This window comes from Herpailurus yagouaroundi, unplaced genomic scaffold (assembly GCF_014898765.1).
Source record: "Herpailurus yagouaroundi ecotype Mexico unplaced genomic scaffold, PumYag 195, whole genome shotgun sequence".
Lineage (NCBI taxonomy): Eukaryota > Metazoa > Chordata > Mammalia > Carnivora > Felidae > Herpailurus > Herpailurus yagouaroundi.
Window position 1 is genome coordinate 16,168,744 of NW_024412426.1, and position 24,844 is coordinate 16,193,587.

The following is a 24,844-nucleotide window of genomic DNA, read 5'->3' on the forward strand; positions in this document are numbered from 1 at the left end:
TAGCTTCTTCTTCACTTGCTGGTCTCAGTCTGGTCCTAACACCAGCATTTCTATTGTGACAAGAGCGTGCCAAAGTCCAGGACCACGGGAAGAATGGACTGGGAAGAATGGGACCCCAGTTACAGGTGTGGCTTTCGCCAATAACTAGCTCTGTGACCTTGAACAAGTTAGCCCTGAGCTTTGGTTACCTCCTGAATAAAACGGGGTGACTGGAATGACCACAGGTGAGGTGACTGGGTCTCCTTCCATCACTGGCAGGCTAATACTTTTTAAATACAGTTTCACCATGTGATGGGAAAGACAAGCCTAGAACAACACAATTCTATAAATGGACCCAACAATGTCTGCTGAAAAGACCTTTCCTCTGTTAAGGGCACATGCTGGAAATGGCAAGGTTCTCACAGTTAAATCCTACTTGAGGGATGCTTGAGTGGCAAGGCTCAAGTTCAAGAAGGACACACTTTTAATCCTTCTCCACGAAGAGAGACAGAAATAAAGATTTTGTAAAGTTGCCCAACAAGGGGAAAACTAAGAATTTCATGCAATTATATGGTTCCCGAAGGTTCTACTAATTGAATTACCATAGGCTCTTGTTGGGCATTCCTGACCATGTCGCCTATAATTCCATTAGTATTACCTCTGTGGATCCTATAAAGGCCATTAACATAAGGCAGATATTTGCTTTCAATACGATAACACAGATGATTTTGTCTAATTGTCTCCCTAATCCCTCCCCCTCACAGCCTGGGAAATCACTTGCAGTTGCTCAAATCCAGGCATTTGTTATTGCTGATCAAAACAGCTTTGGAAACATGACAGTGTTACTGAGGAGATGTGGCTCCTTCCCTTCACCCACCACATGCTCTTGTCTTCCAAAAGGATGAAATGAACATTTGTACTGACATCCCTACACTGGAACCATAGAGAGGAAGGAGAAAAGTGCACAGAGCCTGTCCTAGACCTTGCTACACCACCTGGGAACACAGGCCTGGTCTCATGAGCAGCTGATGCCTCACAACCCAAGTGGGTTTCCTCTTCCAAGGTTCTACTAGCCCACATCGGCCGTGGTTTGCTATTTGCTGGGCAGTTACCTCCACTGGAACAGGCCCATCCGGCTGCCCCTGTAGGCTGGCTCTTACCGTCCAGTCAAATCTGTTATTCTTGGGCTCCTCGGTCTTGAATATTCCTAAATCTGGTCTTTTTTTAAGTTATTCGGGGTCTTTGCTTTTGTACCTTGTTTTTGACTACCTGATTACTCATTCATTTCTACATGCTGGCTCCGCAGGGCAAAACCTGATTTCTTTTGCCCTTGCTCATTGCTCCAATGAGATATTTATAGGAAGGCTTGGGTAAAATAAGTTTTAGTGTTCTCTGAATTACATTTATTCATGTTCCACTAGCCCACCACTATAAATAATCCAAAGTTGAACATAGGGTCAGCCCATGGTCAGTGTAGTATAAAACTTGGAAATCAGTTGTACCAGGGAGATGACTGATGTCCTTAATAAGAATAGAGCTTGGGTGGGCTCATTTCCTCTCCACAAATCCACACACACACACACACACACACACACACACACACACAGGCAGTGTAGCAAGGGGAAAAAAATAAGTTAAGACTGAGTTTGGAACCAGACGGCTTTCACAGTGGGTCTCTGTAATCTCACTTATATTTCTGCAACTCATTTCCCTCTTAGACTAATCCTTTGCTAATTACCAGACCCATCCACCCACAGCCCAAGTGGGCATGCACAAGTACGTACAGAGGCATGATAACATGTACAGCTGGCTGTCAATGAAGGACTTCAGGTCTCTGATCTTAGTGCTAAAGGTTTATCCTTCCCATGCTAAAGGACGTTCAAATCAAGACACTCTTAACTTTATGAGATTGGTGAGAAACCTCCATCAAAGATGGGAAGTAATGACAGGAAATGAGACCCCTATTATCTCTGCTCATAGCAGAGCAATTATTGGAATAATTGTTCCACTAGTGATCACGAATCCCACACTTAAACTTGTTTCTCCATTATTTTCATTATTCCAATTGATCGATGACACTTTAAAACCTATTTCAAAGAAATATGGTCTTTCATTATAATTTTTTTTATTTTTTAATGTAAGATTAAAGCAAGCTATGTATCAAAGAACACATAAGAAGAAATGCATATTTTATGTAACATAGAAAATAGATCTGATCTTCACAAGGGCTATTCACTATAAATTTCTAGTTACAAAATATGCAGCTGGACAACTGAAAATGTTTTGTGTTTCTAATCTAGGTTTCTTCTGTATACATTATAGGTGAAAGACACATGAATCAAGTGAACCAGCTTTGGAAAGGGACCTGCCAGACCATTAAGTCCTACATCCCCAAGGGCTACTGTACTTTGTTCCCATCCTCATACTCTCCAGAGTTTTATCCACTTTCACTTCAAATGTCTTAAGCAATGCATTTCCTGGAGGAAAAGGTCGGGGTAACAGTGGTTGCTGTTAGAAAGCCTTCCTGACATAAGCCTTGGCTGCTCTTTGAAATTCAGCCCAGAAATGCTCTATGTGCAAATTACTACTCGTTCAATTAGGACACAAGTTCTGATAGGACTCTTTAGCGGTAAGACTCTGGATTAGTAAACTAGTGCTCTGTGGCAAAGAAGCAAATGGAAATATTATACTCTCCTAAAGGGATAATGCTCTCTGGACACATAACAACACCACCGGGACCCTCTGCCATATTAAGATGTTGGATCTTCTCCGGACTGTTGAGTGAAACGTTGGGCTTTTGCTCATTGGCTTGGGATGATATCATAACATTCATGGGCCAAGCAACTGTGTTAAACTCTGAATCACCTCACTTAATCTTCACCACAGCCCTGTGAGAGACACAATGGTCGACAACATTTTCTATATGAAGCAGCTTGGCTCTGTTAAGTGACTCACTCATGATCACATCACTAGTAGAGCCCAGAACTGAAACCAAGCCATCTGACCCTAGAGTCTGTTCTAACCACACCCTGGGTCCAAGCAGACAGACTGGTCCCCCAAAGCTCACTTCCTAGCCCATGAAACTGTAGTTCATTAGTGAAGGAGGAACCATCAGATGGTCTGGTCTGCCTATAGCTGCTTCAAAGGGGATCCACATGCTTTTCCTGACTAACTCCCACTAGGGGAAGAAAGAGGAGAGAACAGGAGCCTGCCAACCTCGACAGATGGTGTGTAGGCTGTTCTGGAGATGGGAAGAGAGAGATTTTTGCTGGCTGACAAAGAACAAGGGAAAAAGATTGGAGAGAAGTGTGACATAAGCAGAAAGAGCTAAACTTGAATTTGAAATACATGTGGTAGAGAAGATTGAGGGATAGAGACTGATCTAGGAGACAGATGGGTAAATAGACTTAAAAGGACATTATTTTAAATGCCACATAACTCCAGTCTAGGGAGAAAAAGTGAGTGAGGAGATACAATCAGAAATGAGAGAAGTAAACTCCTCTCCATGGTGTTTCTGTAGTCTTTCAATGGATGGATTCAAAAGACCTGTGACTTGTTCCCCCACCTGCCAAGCAGTTAAAGATCCATATTCATGTCCAAAGGAAACTTTCCCTAGTCATTCTAGCTTGGAGTCAGCCTCACAGAGGAGAAGATGGGAACATTCTGAGGAAGCTTAGAATTGTATCAGTCCTATTCATTGTCAGCTGAGTTCCAGAAAGGGGACATTAAAATGGAATGGAATTTCTGTTCAGTTGAAACTTACGGGTAAACCACCTGTTACCAAGCTTCAAGGAACCCTCCCGAATCCTGGCTGAGAGAACACTGATGGTGAGTGATCAGTGTCCCACATACTCTCTTTTTGTTTTCTCTCACAAGCCTGGCTTAGGTTATTTATGCACATGACTTAACATTAAGATGGTTTATTCATGAGATTGCCTTAGGAGACAGGAGACAGACAACCTGCTTTTGTGAGGGTCTCTCTGGAGACTGGCAGTTACACAATGTATTGTTACTCCGTCAGGCTCTATGAGGACAAAACATCACAATGTAGAGGCCTCTGTTGAAAATAATGATCTGTGCTGTGTAGGTCCCAATTTGAGAAGCATTTATACTGATAAAGTTACTTGAAGAAAAAAAAGTCCAGATTCTTCAGCACCAGACAGGGCAGGTCTGTGTAAAGGAGGAGAGATCAGTGTCTTTGTCTGTTGGATCTTCAACAAGCCTGCAGGTAATTTACCATCCAGAAGGTAATTTACCATTGTTGGCTGTGGTTCTTCTCTGGAAGACATCAGGAGCAACCAAATGAATCATTCTGCCGTCTCTCAACACCATGCACTGTGGACAGGTGCTTGACCAGAGGCTGAGCGGTCTTGGATCCTGTTCTGGGAGGTGTGGTTACTAAAGAACATGATTACCAAATGGACCTTGTGAGAGAACTCCATGGCAGGAAATCTTGCTGACTACATCATAAGAAAATTACTTTTTTCAGGTACCTTTTTTTCAGCTTCCTTAATAGCAGCCTTTGGTCATTTGTTTGGATTTGTGGAATCAAATCTAACTGGGGCCTATTGCTTTCAATTAAGGTCACATAATGTATAACTGCAATTCTTAATTTGCATTAAGACTCTTAAAACGTTTTGTCCCAGTTAGGACTGCACTAAAGACATCAGTTGTGTCTGTCCTGTGTCCTGTGTCCGCCTTTTTCACCTCCCCCAAATTCTTCCGAGCTACAGATTTCCCTATAATTAATTGGTGCTGTGTCCTGAGTTAGCTTAATTGAAAGCATCACATTAATAAAACTTAGAAAAGGACGTCTTATAAAGGTATGTGTAAAGAGGGTGAGTTCTCTTGCAAACGTATACAATGCAGTTTCTGCTTTTCCAAAAAAGAACTCTCAGCAAAGATAGGTGTGAGTTTATTTTCCATAAACAGTTACTGAGTTCTTATCCTATAGAGCTCTGGGATTAAGCATAAATGTAAACTACGGTACATTCTCTAAGCTCTTAGGGAGCCTACCATGGGATAAAGCATGCATAGCGTGGAAGTTAAGAGGTGATATAACAGTTAAATAGGTTTCAGTGCACCTGGGTGACTCCGTCAGTTGAGCATCTGACTCTTGATTTTGGCTCAGGTCATGATCTCATGGTTCATGAGTTCGAGCCCCCTGTTGGGCTCTGTGCTGACATAGCACAGAGCCTGCTTGGGATTCTCTCCCCATCTCTCTGTTCCTGCCCCATTCGTGCTCTCTCAGTCTCTCTCAAAAATAAATAAATAAATATTTTCAAAAAAGAGTTAAATAGGTCTCAAGGAGCTATTAAACAAAATATATTAATTTCCCACTGTGGGGAAAATTCTCACGATAACCACATAACCACTTTCCCACCTTCTTGTGGACTTTGCTCAAATGTTATCTTGTCATTGGGTCTTGCCCTAACTATCCCATGTAATTGTGCAACCCTCCTCGACTGTTCCAATCTCCCCTGCTCTATTTTTTTTCTCACAGCACTTACTATCTTCTAGCAAAAAATACCACTCACTTATTCATAATGACTCTTGCTTATTTCGTCTCCTCCCACAAAAATATAAGCTCCATAAGGGCTGGGATATTATTTTCTGTCTATTTTGTTCACTGCTCTATCTCTGGCTCCTAGAAAATGCCTGGCACCTTGGAGAAGCTCAATAAATATTCGTTGCTCTTGTTATATGAGCTTGGAATTGAACTAGATAGGATGAATACGAACCTCAAGAAGGTACAGTAACTGCTGTAAGGAACTCACAAAATGATACTGACAACAAAGATAAAAAATAATGCAGCCACAAAGATAGTTATTCATCGAGCAATTTTTATGGGCCTGTCGCTGTGCTAAGTTCATTATTTCACTATTTCATTTATTTTTCAACAATAATCCTTTTAGACAGATATTATCTCCATTGTATTAGTAAGAAAACAAAGGCTCAGAAAATGTAAATCATTGGTCCCAGATAACGCAGCAAGAAAGTGTTTGTGTGGAATTTCTGTTCAAGTCTCTCCCTCTCCCTCCCTCCCTCCCTCTCTCTCTCTCTCTCTCCAAATTCATGATTTATCTTATTCTTTTAATTATGGAACTTTCCCAAACGTATACGAAAGTGGAAAGAATGTTATGAACCCCTCTGTACCCCCACAGCCACTCAGCTTCAACCAATAATGATAAATCTACACCCAGCCTTCCAAGAGTTTGTGATCTTAAGCACTTGCTATATGATCAAATAAAAGGAATAGAATTTGTATTCCTCTGAGAAGAGTGGGGCTCTCCACATGGGAGTGCTTAGAAAAGCCCTCACAAGGTCTGGTTTAGTTAAACTAACCCCCACACTCCTCGTCCTCCTCCTCCTCCTGCTCCTCACGGTTGATTATCCAGGCTTCACGTGAAGCCCGCAGGATTGAAATGCTCAGTCCCTGCTCTGGTCCTGATCCTGTGCTCGGCACGTCTGAGACCTGATCCAAAGGAAAATTATTTTGAGAAGACTTATTTTGGTGAGTGTATGTGCTCAGTTTGGGAGGAAGGGATTGTCCACTAAGCTCATTAACTGCCAAGGGGCTTCAGGATCCATAGGAGTAAGTTCAGAAGGAGAGACCTTGGAAGACCCGCTCTTTTGATGGGCTCCTGGGGCTGGTGCCTGATGGCAGGTCAGCAGCCTGGATGCACAAAAAGCCTGGGTGGCTCAGTCGGTTGAGTATCTGACTCTTGATAACAAACCTGCCTAAATTTCAGCTTCCTGATCTTAAAGGGGGCAACTGAATAGTCTACAATTTGTAGAGTGTCTAAAAGGATGTTTGGCAAGTGTTAGTTCTTTGGAAATCGGGTTGGGAAATTCTCTGTCGTTATCCTGTGACACTTCTCCAGCTTTCATTAATAAAGGAGAGTCCAAGTTCCCCAGTGGGATATGTCTATAACTAGTATTATTCACATTTTTACAAAGAAGGAAATTAAAGTAACCAAAAACTCCTGGCTGGATTGTAAGTTCCAGTGACCCACATCCCACCTGCATTTTGGAAGAGATCCAGGATCTGGGAGCCAAGATGTTTCTTTCTCAATTCCCTCTCACTCCCCAGGACCATGACTTTGACCTCCTGTTATCTCCTCATTAACACCTTTGAAGGAACTGACAGGAAAGCTCTACTCGTCCTACATACGTACACATATATGTACCTACATATCGATTTATGCCTTGCCACAATGCAGGCCTCATTAGTCTCCCTCCTCTTTTTGAATTAAGACTAGGAAGCCGAGGGCCAAAGAGGTGAAGTAAATTGGAACTGTGTCACCCAGCCCAGCTTGCCCCTTCAGGGACTCCTTCAATGGTCAGGTACATGAAGGGGTTGAGCCCAGGCTAGCCTGACAAGGACCAGGCGATTGCATTTCGTATGAAGGTGTCAGCAGGATGGCCAGATCTTCAGCCCAGTCCGTTATTTGGTAGGCACAGGATTCTGCACCTAATTGCTCTCCATGAATCATCCTTGTCAGGTTGTTTTGCTAAGCATATTTTGTGTTTAAGTACAGCAAAATCTTTCAGAGGTTCAGGCGGTCATTATAATAAATTCTCTGATGAATAAGGGGCAATGATCCCAGGCCCTCACGCAGGAAGAGAATCCTGAGGCACTGAGAGGTAGCTGGAGCTGTCATTCCTCCCTGGCAGAAATTCCCAGAACCTTCGCTACTGCAGGACAGGCTGTCTGATAGAGCAGATAACAGGACAGGCTCTTGAGGCTCACTGCCTGGGTTCAGATCCTAGTCAACTATTTTCAAACTCTGTGATCTTAAGCAAATAGTAGCCTCTCAGTGTCTCAGTTTCATCCTCAGTGAAATGGGGATAAAGCGCCTGACTCATAGGGTTATTTTAAGAAGTAAATAAGGTAATACATATTCAAAAATGCAGAACAGTACCTGGTGAATACTAAATGCTTAACCAATGACGGCTATTATAACCAACACTTCTCTGGACGATAAGATCTTCCCACGGTCCATGGTTCCCCCACTAATGTGATGCTACACGAATGTCACACATTCTCTCCTTGGGAAATCTGATAATAGTGTATCTCCCTTGTCCAGTAGATGCTGCCCATCCCCCCATGACAATGGTTTCCGTATGGAATTCACCCAAACTGCATAGGTTTTTCGCCATAAAGTTAAATGATTAAAAATGTCAAGGTCAAGACATATTGGAAATATTTGTCTAAATAAAGTGAAAGTGTATGTTTCTTTATTGCAAAACATTTCAGAACCTCTAGCCTGCTAAGTGAATTATAAACCTCCAATGGTATAGGAGAGGGCAGGTGGGAAGAAGAGAACCATGACCCCACCTCTTCCAAGCACAGACCTTATTTCCTTCATGACACCCATTAACTGCTTAAGGGACACTAATGTTCGGCCAAACTGAACTGGGTGACATTTTATTCGGTTTGCCTTAAAATGGTGTTTCTCAAAGGGTGGTCTTTAGATCATCTGCTTATTAAAACACAGTCTTCTGAATTTTATACAAGACCTATAGAATCAGACTCTCCGAAGGAGGAACTGAAGATTCTGCATTTTAACAAGCTCCCCAGGTGCACATTAAATTTTGAGAACCACCGCATTAAAGAAAACACTTTCCTGATTTTGGAATTCTATACATTTGAAATCCTGAATACGAAATTTTTCGCAACAGGAAGGATACTTGTTAACCTCCCAGAAGCCTGTATTTTATTTAATGAAAAGTGGATGCTGTGGGGGTAGATGGTGAGGTTGTTTAATTGAATACACATTAAAAAAATTTCCCTGTGCTAGATAGAAGGCTCAGATCCTGGCTACAAAATGTTTACAGTCTACACCTAAGAAGAGAACGAGGGACACTGCTCAGTTTCTCAGCTGCAGTCACCTGAGTGGTCAAGTTCACGTGGGATACAGGAGGCTCATTCTGGGAATCAAAGTAGGGAGTAGAAGAATTAATTTCTCTTCTAAGTGGTTCAGTCACCAATCAACCACCAAGATACTGTTTTGGTCTTTTTGTTTGTTTTGGTTTTGATATCCAGAAAGAACTGCGGTAAAAAACAGGACAAAGAAGTCAGATAAAGCAAAGGAGGAACGTAGGAAGTAGGGGAGGGGAACCTAATAGCTAGATGAATTATGGGAAGAGGGGAAAAAAAAAAAACCCAACCCTGCTGACTCTGTTCAGTTTAAGGTGAGAAATAACAGGATTAGAATGTCAAATTGCTGAGAGTTGCAGACCTGAACCATAAACCTTCTCTAAGCTGTTCAGCTTTTTTCCTCTGCAGTCACTAATTAAATATTGCCTTGAAATAAATAATAAAATGAAATAAAATAAAATAAAATAAAATAAAATAAAATAAAATAAAAACAAAAAGCCAAAGGCTTTTTTTGAGTCAAATAGAAAGCATGTCATTAGCCGTGATGGAGATGGGTCCCTGGCTGACCTACACTAGGAGCCAAAAGTGGAGGAATCTACGGGAGGGACATCAAGCTAATAGAGAGCTTGTCTCCATCTTAAACTTTTCATGATCACTTTCTAGTTCACATGCAACTTCTGTAGTATCGTATTTTCATATGTGATCTCATTGTCCTAAATGGCAATAACGGGGACTATGTGGGCGTCCCCTTTTAGTGTGACCAGAGGGTGCTAAAGGCTGCTATCAGGAGTCCGAAAAGCATCCGTGGGTCCAGCAGGAGAAATGACCAGGCAAATTTCACCAGATCAGGGTGGCTGAACAATTCAGTGTCCCTTGCACTATTCTCCCTGTTTTGTCCAGATAATATCTTTAAAAACTCTTCACCTTCTTGCACATACAGCTTGCTCTTCAGGTAGGTTCCTAAGTCTGTCCGCTCTTGCTTGCTTCATGAAAACACAGCGTGTGTTCCAAGCTTGGTGGTTGGAATCTTTATGATAAAATATCTGACTCTAGCACCTGAGGCCACAAGGAGTCCATTTGTCATTTCACTCTCCTCTCCTGTGTGGAACGGGTCTGCCACCAAATAAGGATTTAACCGACTAAAGCCCTAACAGAGATATCACCGGCCCTGTGTTCTTTGGTTGTTTGCCTGAGCAAAATCTATCATTACTCTATATGCATACGGCATGTGTCAACTGTTTTAAAATTAGCCAATTTTCCTAAGCATAAAAATGGATTTTTGTCATATCACATGAACCATATATCACAGAAACAAACCAGTTTTTGTTGTGCCTTTTTTTTTCTTTTCAAAATGCATTAAGTCTTTTAAAGTCACTGCCAAATCCATTTTGCTCACTGCATTTGTGAGATACATTTAAAGAAACCAAGCAGAGGCAAAAAAAAAAAAAAAAGACCGAGACAAACCCAAAAACTCCATGCAGTGCTGTCACCTGGAAAGAAATCTAGTTCATTACCAAACCGACCACACCTAGGAGGCTGCACTGCTTCACCTGCTTTTAACTAATAAATAGGACCTTTGTATGCTGCCCTGCACTGAAAGTTTGGGATAGGGCAAAAATGGTAAAAACAAAAACAAGATGGTTAGGAAAAAGAGCTGTCGTTTACGGAGTACTCTGCATGCACCGAACATTACAGGAAGTGCTAATTCTCCATCATTTCATTTCAGACTCAAAATAATCCTGTGACATGAGTTTTACTGCATCCATTTTACAGATGTGGGAACTGAGGCTTGTGTGGTTACCTTGGCACAGTGCATAGCTAACACATAGCAAAGCCTGCCAGACATGTGAACCCAAGTGAATCATCCCGGGGCCGGAATCTCTAGACGCCTAGATCATCTCACATGTGAGTGAAAGCCCATCAGACTCCCAGAGATGTAATACTGAGACATGCGGAGGCCGTCTATGGCAACTCCTGCATTCCAGACTTCTCCTAATGAAGGCTACATGGGCGTCAGGGTGGATTCTGTCGCCTCGGGTTTCTCTCAGTCCCCACTTAGCTGTGGGAGAGGAGGCAGGAGAGACAGGGTCTCCTGTGTGTGCCCATCACCAGCACCAAGCCCTGCTTTTAAGGACTGTGGGTGAGAGCAGGCCTTCTTTGGGCATAACGCCCCCAATATCGTGAAGATTAGGAGTAATGCAGCATAGGTCCTCAACAGGCAGCTGTCTGTATGGCTCCCTCTGAGGGGCCTACAAATTCCCCTCAAAAGGGAAAAAACACAAGTCTCCTACGTGGGTTAAAATATGTGAATTTGTCTTCAGAAGTGCTCGAGTGTTAATTGAGAGGGCAGCACATTGCATCATTATTAGTCATTAATACTTCAGGACAAATGAGTTGATCAGGTTACTGAGAGGCGTGGAGGCCCTGAGGGAAAGACATCATTTTGATGGAGGCGGCGGGGAGTTGCCGGGAGGGCTGACGGGGCTGCTGCAGGGGCTAAGAAGCTGGCAGCAGCAGGCACTGGCATTGGAAGGGACAATGGGTGGGGGCAGGGAGGCGGAGGGTCGCCAGTACTGCTGCTACCACCCCCACCCCATCCCACACACAACCGCCCTCCGACCCGCCCTTGTCCCTTGGGAGATTACGGGTTTGCACTTCCAGGCACGGGTCTTGAGAAAGGTACTACTAGCCACGGCAGGCTCCCGGCAAGGCTCCCTGCCTGCACCTCTGCAACCGGGGGGCTTGTAATGCAGCCTTTTGCCTCTAGGGGTCTCCAGTGCCCCGAGGCTTCGGGAGGATGTTGCCCTTGCTCCGTTATCCCGCAGGGCTCAGATCCCAAAAGACAAAGATCGCGGAAAGGGAAAGAGGCGCGTGCAGGGAGCCCCCAGGACCCCATTCCCCGCCGGAAGGCTGCTCACCCATCTCCCCTGCTCCTGCCTGATGGCTTATTTATAGCACATGCTAAATGGCTGAACACCAGTGAGGGGGAGGCAGAAATTAACCGCCCCCGCATTCCTTACTGAGTGCCTAAGCATTTCCATACCTCTAAGGGTATTCCAAGGACTTCCTTCCACAACCCCACCCCACACTCTCCCAGTAAGCCCCATCTCCAGGCTACCAGACCTCAGCTGAGCAGGAATCCCCCACACTTCCTCAGCCCAGCAGCCTGGTGCCCAGGACACTGGCTGCCTCCTGATCACCAAGGTCTTGCCACTGAGGCTGGATGGACCCTGATGGCCAGTCCCTCCCTGAGGTTAGGGATGAGGAGGGCAAGGGGCTGTGAGGGAGGACCTCGGCCTGGGTCCCAGGAGACCTCAGTGCACTAGAAAGCAGAGTCATTGGAGGTCAGAGGGTCCAGAGAGAGTTTTTCTGTAAAATCTCACCACTGAGGAGTACTGGGAAAAGTAAAACACAAACAAAAGACCAGAAAACCAAACAACGACGACAAAAAAAAAAAAAAACCAAAACAAAACCAAAAAAACGTGGACAGAGAGAGGCAGTATCACTCCTGATCCATGCTCGCAGAGGCTACAGGTTTGTGGCTATACTCTGGCTTTCTAATCTATCCTATGACTTGAGTTTGAAGCCCCACTCCACAACTCACTAGCTGTGAGATCTTGGATAACTGACTTAACCTCTCTGTACTTATTTTTTCTCATCTGCCAAATGGGAGTAATATCTACTTTGTAGGGATTTGTTAAACTGAACTTACGGCCAGTGATACCGTGACTAGCACTGTGCCTGACTCAAAGCAGACATTTTATTTCTACGCGTCGAATCTCATGGACCTTCAATCCAGAACAAGAATGAACAACAGTCATTAGTCAATTCACAGGTGTTTGGGGGCTGGTGAGAGTTTCCTATTTTAAAATCAATTTCAATATGTCACCCATTGTTTTACATGAATCGCCAAGTCTTGCTTTTTAAAGGAATTCTGTAGTGCAGTGGTTTGCAGCGTACCATGAACAGACTTTAGGTTCCAAGGAGGTTCCTCAAGGACTACATGCAGATGAGAAAAGACAAGTGACAGGTGACAGGTGGGGGAGCTCCAGGTCCCCAGACCTGCTCCATTCAGGGAAGTCTACTCTTAATCTGCTTCATCTATTGGGGTTCTGGGTAAGGGTTTATTTGACTAGACTCGTCTCCTTCTTTAAAGGTTAAAAACCACTGCTAATATGTCCTTGCATAATTCAGGGAAAACTTCTCCTCCAAGCCTAGGGACTCGATTCATTTTATTTGTTTTAAAATTGCCTGCTCTTTTGAAAATGGAACGACGCCTGTATTCAGAAACACAGGTACTTGAAATATTCAGCCCGCACATACAAAATACCCCCGATGTGTAAGGCATTGCACTTGAAACTTGGCAGCATTTTTGAACATGTAGTAACTCTCTTGGCTTGCCCCACAAATCCCCTAAGGGTTTAACAGTGCTTCCAGTCCACTCCTGACTGATTTAGCCCAGACCTTGGAACAGATACCCTTCCCTTGACCACAAATGTGCCCTTTCCCCCGGACACGACCTAAGACCGTGATCACTTTGCAAAGCCCAATGTGGAAGAGCATGAGCTCTGGGACCTGACAGACCTGGGTTCAAAACTAGGCTCTGCCACTTCCAAGTGGTGTGACCTTGGATTAGCTCTTTAATCTCTCTGAACTTTAATGTCCTCATCTACAAACAGAAGAGAACAACTCTTCTCAGAGGGGTGTAGGATGATTAAATGAGACAATGCCTGGAAAGCACTTAGCATGCTGCCCGGCATACGGTACTATTGCCCGGAAGTTCCTGACTCACTGGCATCTAACAGCATATACTACCTGACTCCCACTGACCGCAGCTAAATGCCATCATTGCTCTCCACGAAAGTCAAAGTCTGATGAGCTTTAATACTTTAGGACATGAACACAGTAGCTGCCATTTTTGAGTGCCCATTGTGTAGCAGACACTTTGCTGATATTTTTCAATCTTCTTCAATCATCACGATACTTGTGCAGATAAGGGGTTACTGTCTCCACTGCACTAGATGGGGATACTGAAGCTCAGAGGGATTATGAAATGTATCTGAGCTCAAACAGCTAGCGAGTGGCCAAGATTACATTGAGGCCCAAGTTTGCCTGACCCAGAAATCAGGGGCCTTTCCTCCCCACCTTGCTGACCCTTGGAGCTTTCCTGTGCAAAAGGTAGAGGGCATGGTGCAGGGGGCAAGAGCCCTGGGTCTCAATGGCAACTCCTCTGTTCTTTGTCCTCCTTATTTTTCAGTCTGTAAACAGGAATGACATTTACTTCATAAAGGCGGTAATAAAAATTAGGGACACCTGGGTGGCTCGGTCAGCTAAGCGTCTCTTGGTTTCTGCTCAGGTTTGTGAGTTCAAGTCCCGCATCAGGCTCTGCACTGTCAGTGAGGAGCCTGCTTGGGATTCTCTCTCTCTCCCTCTCTCTCTGTCCTTCCCCCACTCACGCTCTCAAAATAAATAAATTAAAAAAATTAAATACAACAATATAAGTAAAAACAAGCCTGGTACAATGTTTGTCATAAAGTAGGCTTTGGATGTACATTAAATAGGTATGAACTTGCCCCACCAATTTTTTTAGCCTTATTATGAGAAATATTCATAGAGAAGATATATATGTATATATGTGTATATATGTAGTGTGTTGTATATAAATATATATGTGTGTTTGTGTATATACGTGTGTATACCTATACGTGTGGATATACATAAAACACATATGAAAAACTGTAACACAAACTACCACCCAGGTGAGGAAACAAAGCACCCCCCACCCTGCATGCCCCTCCCTGATCCAATTCCCTTTTCTCCCGCCAGTCCAAGTCACTTCTCGTCTTGTTAAAAAATAATTTTCTTTTCCCCTTTTGCTCATGCCTCTGGGTTGTCTCCAGCCTTTTCGCTGTGCCTGTGCCTGTCACTTCACTAAGGTTCTGAGTGATACGTCATTCACAGGAGAGAAGTGAAATAAAGTGGTTCAGCAGAGCGGGGATGCGTGCGTGCGTGTGTGTGTGTGTGTGTGTGTGTGTGTGTGTGTGTCCCTGCACCTTCTACCTTTCTGGGGAGCAGCAAACCAGATGCCTTGTGAGATATGTTTTAAACCAAAAGAACAGAAGGGACAGGTGGACTGATGGCAGAGGTTTGGGGAACAGTTGGACAATTTGTCACTCCCCAAGACCACTCAGGACTGAGTGCCTACCACCAGCAGTGGACATCACAGCAGCTAGAGCCTGGATTACAAACAGCATACAACTTCTCTTCTCCTGATCCTTCCCCACCCTGGGATTTCTACCTTCCTCAATTGACAATCAGGTTTCAATTTAAATGTGTTCCCTCCTTGGGGCTCTGGGTGGCTCAGTCGGTTGAACGTCCGACTTCGGCTCAGGTCATGATCTCGTGGTTTGTGAGTTCGAGCCCCGTGTCGGGCTCTGTGCTGACAGCTCGGAGCCTGCTTGGGATTCTGTGTCTCCCTCTCTCTCTGCCCCTCCCCCACTCATGCTCTGTCTCCCTCTCTCTCAAAAATAAACATTAAAAAAATAATAAAAAATGTTCCCTCCTTGAAGAGACCCTCCCTGACCACCACCTCACTCACTCTAATACTCCATTTTAATAATCTTCATTACCAACACATGAAATGATCTCATTTATTTGTTTATATGTCTATTTTTTCTGGATACCATAGTAAGAAACAATATAGGTTCAGAATTGAAACTGGGTTAGAACACGAAATACCCCCTTTACTAACTGTGTGACCTTGGACGAATTGTTTAACCTCGCTGGGCCTCCAAGTCATCATCTATGAAATGGGAATGTAGGACTTATCGAAATGAGAATTATAGGATCCTTAGGTGAAGTAAACGAGTTAATGTATGTCAAGCTTTCAGCAATGCCTGACACATAAGTGCTATTCAACTGTTAGCTATTATCAGCGATCTTAATAATAATCATTATTACAATTCTTACCCTATCTTCCCCCTGGAAGGTGAGCAACTTGCTGGCAGAGATTTTGTCTGTTGTTCTCTGTGGAATCCCCAGTGCCTAAGAAGAATACGTGCACATATACCTAATAATATACTAAATAAATATTTTCTGAGAAATACGTCTTTGAAAGCCAATCCCAACCGTACCTTTAAGTGCAGGAGATGGCCACATTAACAACTCATGATAGTGCAGTGGGTACAGCACAAAAAGACAGGCTGAGTGAAATGTGTACAAGTACAGAAGAGGAGGGAATTAATTCTTTCTCAGAATCTCAGGGAGGTGTTCACGGAAGAGATCATCTTGACACAGTCTTGAAGGTCTGAAACCCTGGAGAAGCAGGACAGGTCAGGGGACGGTCCTGCAGGAGAACCACAGCTACACCTAATGGTCCTGTCTGTCGTTTCAGGCGGCTGGAGTGCTAAGCGGGGCGTGGACAGAGGCATGGGGAGACTGCTAGGCCGGCTTGTGAAGTATCTCCTGTTTGTCATGTGAAGACATTTAGGGTCTTACCCTGACTATAGTGGGGATCATTGGAGGAGTACAATAAGGGGAGAAGCGTACTCAAGTTTATCATCTTGAAAGTTTGCCCTAGTTGTAGGGAGGAGACTGGACTGGCTAGGCTTTAAGAGACGAAACAGGGAGACAGAGCATTGGCAAACTCCAAATGAGAAGGAATGAGAGCCTGACAAAAGAGTGGGGGGGTGAGGGTGGAGGGAAGGGAGGCTTTGAGAAACCAGTAGGAGGTAGACCTTGTCAGGCCTCTGGGATTGATTGGATGTGGGTGGCTTTGTGAGAGGAAGTAGAACCCAGGACAACCTGTATTTCTTAATTATGCCTCTGGGGGTTTGGGTGAGCCTTTAGCCAAAGCAGGGAATTTAGAGAGGGGACTCATTTTATGTGTGAAATTTGTACATAGTGAGTTCACCTTTGGACATTTTAATCTTGGCAATATCAAAGCGAAGACCTTTGGTAGGAAAGGAGGTTGACATGTGTTGAGCATCAACCATGTTCCTGGAACTGTGTTTGGAACCTTATGTAATTTGTCCTGTCTAACATTTAGAACAACACTTTGAGAGATGCAGCATTATTACTTTTTATTTTCTAGATGATGAAACGGAGGCTCGGAGAGGTAATAAGCCCTACTTTACATGGTTAACCATGAAGAACAGTTAGTAGACCAGTTTGACTAAGCAAGACTGAATGAAGCGCATACAAGAGAAGGATTAGAAAATAAAGTAATAAACGTAGTTTGGGGACAGATCGTGGAAAACTTCGAAAGGAAAATCAGAGAATCGGGTGAGAGAAAGCTTGGAAAACGCTTTGTAAACTATAAAATGCTGAGCAATTTGTGGAGTTCGAGTTGTCGCCAAACCACACTGCAATTAAAAATAATAAAATAATAACAACGAAGGGCGCCCGCGTGGCTCAGTCGGTCGAGCATCCGACTTCAGCTCGGGTCATGATCTCACAGTTCGTGGGTTCGAGCCCCGCATCGGGCTCTGTGCTGACAGCTCGGAGCCTGGAGCCTGCTTGGGATTCTGTGTCTCCCTCTCTCTCTGTCCCTCTCCCACTCGTGCTGTCTCTCAAAAATAAATAAAAATGTTAAAAAAAAAAAAAACAAACCATGATAACAATGAGTGAATTATAACGTTTAAATCTGTAATTATTAAACAAAATTCAATCATGATGCCTTCCCCCTCAGTCTTCTTACTGATAGGTCCACAAAAGAATACTGAACACACAGCAGTGACCCTTCTCTCTCCCTACCACACGAGCAACATATCTGGTTTGAAGGAAAATTCTCCCAAGGAAAGATGATAACGTGGTAGAGATGAGAAGAAAGACGGAGATATGAAAAGCAAACTCGCCTAGCTGGTCCCAGCTGCTGTGTCCTCACACTTTGGGGTGAAACCCTCAAGATAATCTCCATGGTTATTTGCACTGTCAGGCTGAAACTCAAAAACATTAGGATAAAATGACCAGGTCTGTCATCTGTGAGTTGTTTGAATGTCAGATAAGGGCTGCAGGGCTCTGTAAATGCTTTGGGTGGGCTGAATCACAGTCAATGAGGTGCCCCTCAAATGTAAATCAAGGGAAGCCACGTGTGTCCTCCTCGACTCTCGATTTCAGAAATACACACCCCGAGGCCCTCTGGGCTGCTGGGCATCGCTCCCTCCACGTCCTTTCTCTTCATGTCTCTGGCTCCTCTTATCTCACGCCTCTGTCCTTTGTGTACATTACCTGACACTACTCTACAGCCCCGGGACCAGCACTGTCCAAAAGAAATGCGATGTGAGCCACATACGCAATCTCAACTCTTCTCGTAGTCACATGAAGAAGCACAAAGAATGGGGGTGAACCTAATCTCAATAAATTTTACTTAACCCCAGCTATCTAGAAGATTAGCATCTTAGCAGGTAATCAATATTAAAAATTAGTGATGAGACACTTTGCATTCTTTCTTTTAAACCGTGTTTTCAAAATTCAGTATGCACTTTATACTCACAGCACGCATTTCAGGTGCTCGAGAGCCACATGTGGCTCATGGCTACTGTATGAGGAGCACAGCGCAGATTAGAACTCAGTCTTGTGAGGTGTGAAATTGCCCATTCCCTTGCTCAACCCTGCATTCCAGACATATCTGCATTCCACATGGGTTCCAGGAAAAGGGATGATAGAACTGGGTGTTGAAGACTCCATGCTGTAATGACGTTACTCAAGTTTATCTCTGTCTGCATGGCAGAGTAAAGATCTCAAAAGAGATCAACCAGCATTCTCATTGGCCAGATGATCCCTACCCACCGCAGCCCCCAGTCCGAAGCATAGCTGAGTGGCCTCTCTTCACTTCCAAAGAGAAAAGCCTTTAACCCCACAACCACTCCCCACACACCCATGGGCCTGGACCTCTGCCTTGGCCCCCGACATGGCATGGATACTTCTCGAACAGAAAAGAAAAAGGCATCAGACCCACTGTCTGGCTGCCTGATCACTGAACACAGAAAACAAAGGCGACAGGGAGGCCTAAGGGAAGATTTTAAACAGAAAGTAAACATCCTTTAGGACTGTCCTCAGACAGCCCCTTTGGGGCTAAGGGATCCCACAAACTAAGTTCTGGGGATTTTCCTCTTGACCCGAGGGCAATTATGGTGTGACTGTAGGTAGGTCATTCTACTCTCAGTGCCTGTTAGGAACTGCCTCCATCTTGGAATGGGGCCACCCAAGCAACAAGTGACATGCAGGGTGAATAGATGTCTCAAGCCAAGCGGAGACCAATGAATAGTGTGGTTGTTCTCTCGCAGAACCTATGGTTTGCCTTGACCTTTACTCTAGGAGACAAGGCTCGCTGCTGGAGCAAACTGTGTGGCTGACTGGTCACAGCCATCTCCTGGCAGTCTGCAGCCCATGGCCCTTCCTTGAAGCTGCCCAGGCTGGCAGCCTGCCTGGTTCCCTCTCCTGCTCGGCTGAGCAGCACAGCACCCGGTACAGCTGCGGGCGGTTCTGTGCCCCACCCTCCTGCTTTCTGTGGCCTCCTCCTTTGTGACGGCTACAGCATATGTTTTATTAAAAGGGAAAGAGGAGGGAAGGCAAGAGGTTATGCACATGGGTGTGCTCAAGAATCTTAAGATTGAAGATCTTCTGCTCAATGCTAAATGCCTAAGGGCTTTGGCATTTTGCCAGTTTCAACTAAGCCCCAATAGGGACATCTGGGTGGGGAAATCGGAAATGGAGGAAAATCGAGACTCTCTTAGGAGATTCTGTTTCTAAACCACGAGGAGATTTCTCTCATGTTTTCTTGAAATTTGCCTGATTCTTCCCCAATATCTTCAACCGAAAATTTTGATACAATGTTGATAAGGTCCCTGACCTTGAGCATTATTTTTCTCATCATGTATGATTAGACTTGAGGGTGGTTGGAAGGCTAGGTAATTTTTTTTTTAAATTTTTTTTCAACGTTTATTTATTTTTGGGACAGAGAGAGACAGAGCATGAACGGGGGAGGGGCAGAGAGAAAGGGAGACACAGAATCGGAAACAGGCTCCAGGCTCTGAGCCATCAGCCCAGAGCCCGACGTGGGGCTCGAACTCCCGGACCGCGAGATCGTGACCTGGCTGAAGTCCGACGCTTAACCGACTGCGCCACCCAGGCGCCCCAGGCTAGGTAATTTTCAACGCCTAATGAGGTATCCAAGGTCTGAGAGTAGCTTCCTCTAGGCCAATAGATGCTTTAAGTAATTAACTCAGGTGTATGGTATTTCCAGGACCCAAGGGAGAAATGACCCAGGGTAAACCCCAAGGAAACGTGCAAGCCTCGAAATTTCCAGCATTCTAACTATGCCTCAGTTGTCAGCTCTGTCAGCTGGAATCCTTTCTCCATTTCTTCCTCTCTAAGCAAATCCCACCCCGTCCCCCATGGCACAACTCAGATTCTCCTTCCTCGGAATACTGATAGCTCTCGTTATCTGTACAAATCAATCATGGATTAATTAGGTCAGCCTCATGAATCTCTCGTATTGAACTGCTGTTGAGAATGTATATTGTCGTTTATCTTTTTCCCAGATGTAGCCTCTTTTCCTAACTAGACTGTAAGATCACTGAGGGCCAAGGCAAGGTCTTCTAAGACTTTTATCCCTCGCAGCGCTTAGGTCAGGGCTGGAGGCAAAGCCCTACGTCACTGCCACTTCCTATTCCTGTGAAGCACAGAGCAATCGAATGAAATCTCAGTTACCGAGATGAAACCATTCCTTAGGAGAAGTCGGGGGAGTCTGGGGTTGGTCCAGGAGGGCTGAGCCCCAGACCCCATTCCATGGGACCCCAAGTAAAGCAGTTCATCCTTCCGAGGTTCTCGGCCCTTGCTTTTCCAAGAAGGAAAGCTCCACTTCTTAGGGTCATCAAAGATAAGTGAGACAATCAGCTGTGCGAGGCTTAATTAGATGAGCTCCCTGAAATGCTCTCGGCCCATTGGAAAAGGATGCCACTGTGAAACGGATACAAGCTCTTCTTATTTAAGAGAAAGAGTTGAATCGCCAAAAATACACTGCACAGTGGGGAAAACAAAACACTAACCAGGAAACCTCGACACTAAGCATCCCCGTCAGCAGAAAGTGCCCACGCAGCTGTCTCAAGTCCCTCCAGATTACCTCTTGTTTGTGAGCTAGGGAGGGATTCTGGAGCACCGTCTCAGAAGGGATCTCTTATGTGGTGCTCCCCGGTGGCCAGCCTGTGCCTTGGGAAAGGCGATCAGAAGGAGTTGATGACGCAGGGATGTTCTGTGCCCTCTGGCCTTGCTCAGTAAACAACCTGTCAGTAGGGCCAGAGGGGAACGCCCAGAGGATGATCTGCCCCCATCCTTGAGCCTGGCCCAGTGCTGGTAGAGCACCCTCCCCAGTCCTTCCTTCCTCTCCTCCTTCCTGGTGCCCACACTGCAGTGCACATCACTCCATTCTGGGAGACAAAGCCAGCCCCATTTTTGGAGAGGAGGGAGAAGAAAGAGTCAAGGATGATTCTGTCTTCTCCATGGCTGCTGCCCAGCTGTGAAACCCTTTGGATCCAGTCCCCACCGCTCCCCGCCCCCAGCAGGGAAGACCGGGGTCTGACATTTGCTTCCTTTCCCTCAAACATTTCATAGCATCTATGCTCTGCGCCTACCAGATCTCATCCCTCCTGAAAGAAGCAAAGCATGCATCCTTCCCCAGAGTGAGCAGCAGCTATGATATTGCTAAGATTTCAGGATCACTGTGGCAGCCTTGCTTGGTCATGTCTCCAGTGCTGCAAAGCAACTTATTGGGAGTGAGAGGGAACTCCGGAGGGTCCTGCTTCAAACAAACAACATACACACAACTGTGTGAAATCAAGAGGGAAAACACACCAACTCCAGCATCACTGTGCTGTTGCCTGATGTCAGCAGACTGCCCCCCAGGGGATTCTGTAAAATACTTTAGCTGCTCGGTTAATACTGGCATTATATGCATCCTAGAGAACATGGTCAGAAAGAGTGTCCCCTCCACACGCACATGTCTGGAGAAGGACAGAGGCAGAAATGCTTGACTTATGATACAGCTTTTATCCTCCTTGATTGGTCTACACGGACATATCATTATTCCTGCTGAATAAGGCCCAGATTATCCAGCCATACACATAGCCTGTTACAATTGCTACCCTTTTAACAAAACATTTGTTCCTGCTCCGGGCACCCAGCTCCCAGGGCTAAGAAGAGCACACACACACAGTTCTTTACAGAGGGGTCTGTTCAATCATGTTACAGTGCATTAGCTTGATTATTAGTTAATATTTGGCTTAGGTCTATATACCCTGGATAAATATGTACCATGCAGAGGGACTGCTTGGTGAGGAGAAAACTCCTCCGGGCTGGAACCACGGCTCCCAAGTTCACGCTCTTACTAACAAGGAACACTCCAGGCATCTCTCCTAGGCAGAGCTGTGCACGCGTGGTTCTTTGGGCAGCAGCTTGCCTCCTGCATACGGCTGTGAGCACAGGCACACACATAAACACACGCACATACCATAGGCAGCACCAGACTGTGGACCCAGATGATCACAGAACCAGGGACAGGGATCGCTCTATAATCTCAGCCTGCCCCTCCTTCCCAGCACAGCACCGCTCTCTGCCCGTATCTCCAGCGTGCTGCCAGGCTCCACTCAATCGATGGGGCTCTGCCACCACCCTGGGGAGACTATTTGCAACCCACAGGGTTGCACTCTTCAGAAATTTTTTCTTGGCTGCATGTGCCTGGGAGAAAGAAGCTGCTAACCGACATGCCACGGGATCTAGGAGCATGTGAATCCTTCCTGCTCTAGGAACATGTGAATATAGATGTACCATGTATCACACCCTCAGCAATTGGGGGCCCTTCCCAAACACAGCGAACAGCCTATACAGTTCAGCCCAGCAGCCGCTGAGCAGGCGAAAGTCCCCGTCATCTTCTGCAATTATCCAGCCCGACTGGATTTTCTGACACTAATGGGAGTTGCGCTAACTTTGAGGACTTAAACCAGGCAAAAGCAATATAGGTCAGGCAGAGTGCCCAACCCTGTGACAGCCATGCAACACCAGGGAGGCAGTAACAGGGCGATCTCCTGCTAAACCCCAAAGTCCACTGCTCAGCTCCACAAGGCAGAAACTAAGAGGTGGGATCATTCCCTCTAACTGCCAGGCACCTGGGCAAGAGGGTGGTAGGAGGGCGAAATGATCCATTTACCAAGGGACACACGGAAGGACAACGAAAAGGGAAGAGAGAAATATTACCAAAACCCTGCACTGTTACCTTGAATCCTTGCAAGAGCTGTATCAGCTGCTCCCCAAACCTCCACCGACTGGGAGGAGACTCCTAAAAGATTCCAGGGTTTTGTGCAACATCTCCAGTGGCAGCTTTCCAAAGTTTTTACTTCATGATTTCTTGTGGCTCTTTCTCATTTGGGGAAACGCGAATGCCTCCCCCTCAGCGTTTGAGAGGGAGCGGATGTCTCTTTTCAAATAATTCTCTTGCTCCCCGCTTTGCTGCTGCCGCCGCCGCCGTTACACCACTTGCCTGCTGCCTTCCTGCTGAGCAGCGAGGGTCCCCGTCGCCCAAAGCATGTCTGAAGTGGGGCTTCAGCGCCAGGCCGGGGCGCACGCGGGTGGAAGAGGGAAGGAAAGTGCAAAACCCAGCTGGGGGAGTCCCCCGTCCCTCCACGGAAGAGAAACCCAAGATCTTGCTTTCCTTCCAACTCTAAAGAGACTCACCCGCCCGCTCCTTCTCCCGAAATCACTGCCTTGCACCTGGGCGAAGACAGTTCCTCCGGCTCCTCTGCTCTGCCGGCCGCCTGCAGACCTGCCCCTGCGCTCGCGCGGTAAGGCAGGTGCACGTCCCTGGGCAAGTGTTAACGGGAGCCTCCGAGCTCAGCGGAGGCGCTGCCGGAGCAGCCGCGAGCAGCTTCCGAGGCAGGTGGATTCCATCCCAGGGCTGCAGCCCAGGCGCGTCCCTGCTCCGACTCCGCGCTCCGTACCTAAGCAGTGTCACCTGCAGACTCAGACACCAGATGAGTGTCTTAAGATAACAATGCTGCCCTGCCAGCCCCTCTCTTTCTTTCTTATGCACGTAGGTTGGCGGCCAATGAGACACAGCGCCACACTCCCCACAGGTGCCCATTGGCTGGGCGGCTGGGCAGGGGGCGGGCTCGGAGTCTCACCGGCTGTCTCCTTTGGTTAGCTGGCAGGCTGGGGTACCAGCTCTGTTAACCCTCCCGGCTTTGCAGCAGGGACTTTTTGGTGTGGGTTACGAAGCCTTGGATAAATTCACGGCTGGCTGGGGAGTTGGAGGGTGTAAGAAGGCCGCCGAACAGGAAGAAGCTGGGAGCTAATTACATTTTCTTCTAATCTTCCTGAGTTACAATAATCATTTGTCCCAGACCATTTTGTTTGCTTGCTTAACTAGGACTCCTAGAGATAGGGACCCATTTGAGCCATTTTCCTTCTAATTTGAGGTTTTATTCAGTTGTTTTGTGCATTTTAGCCTCTTGGTCCTGAATTGCTTAATTAGAAATGAGCCCCCAAGTGAGAAATACTTATCTTACAGTGCGCGCGGGCACAGGCGCGCACACACACACACACACACACACACACACACACACACACACACACCCAGAGATGTGAGAGAGAGAGGGAGGGAAAAAGAGCAGGAACTCAGTAAGAAGAGTAGAGAGAGACTCTGAACAGCTAAATCAAGAAACGTTCTGTCCCCAAAACCAGGATTGTGAAGACAAAGGCAAAGAGGAGAACTTCAGGTTTCTGGGAAGAGATTAAAGGGGAAAAATGTCCTGCTTCCAAAAAAAGAGAATTGTTTTGCCTTTGGTGCTCTCCTTCTGTGTGTCTCTTTTTGCTTCAGTGTGTGTCAGGAAGAGGGACTGTTGATCTCCATTTGGTTTTTAAAGGAAGACTAAAGAAATCAGAACAGGACCAGCCTTGTTTCTGTGAAGCAGGTGCTGTTGCTGAGCCTGT

The 24,844-nt window shown here is 45.8% G+C and overlaps 1 protein-coding gene across 4 annotated transcripts in view; it reads right to left on the reverse strand.

The window, feature by feature from the left end:
• The window catches only part of BRINP2 (BMP/retinoic acid inducible neural specific 2), a 127,504-nt gene that overhangs the window by 97,280 nt on the left and 5,380 nt on the right, over positions 1–24,844 (reverse strand). Inside the window, exon 1 of one of the 4 annotated variants that reach the window (XM_040446701.1) lies at positions 23,133–23,907. The exons of 1 other annotated variant lie outside the window; for it this stretch is intronic. The gene's annotated coding sequence lies outside the window, so the exon portion shown is untranslated. Of the gene's footprint in view, positions 1–23,132; positions 23,908–24,844 lie in introns of those variants that run through there. 2 more of the 4 variants (XM_040446700.1, XM_040446698.1) reach the window with 2 other exon arrangements.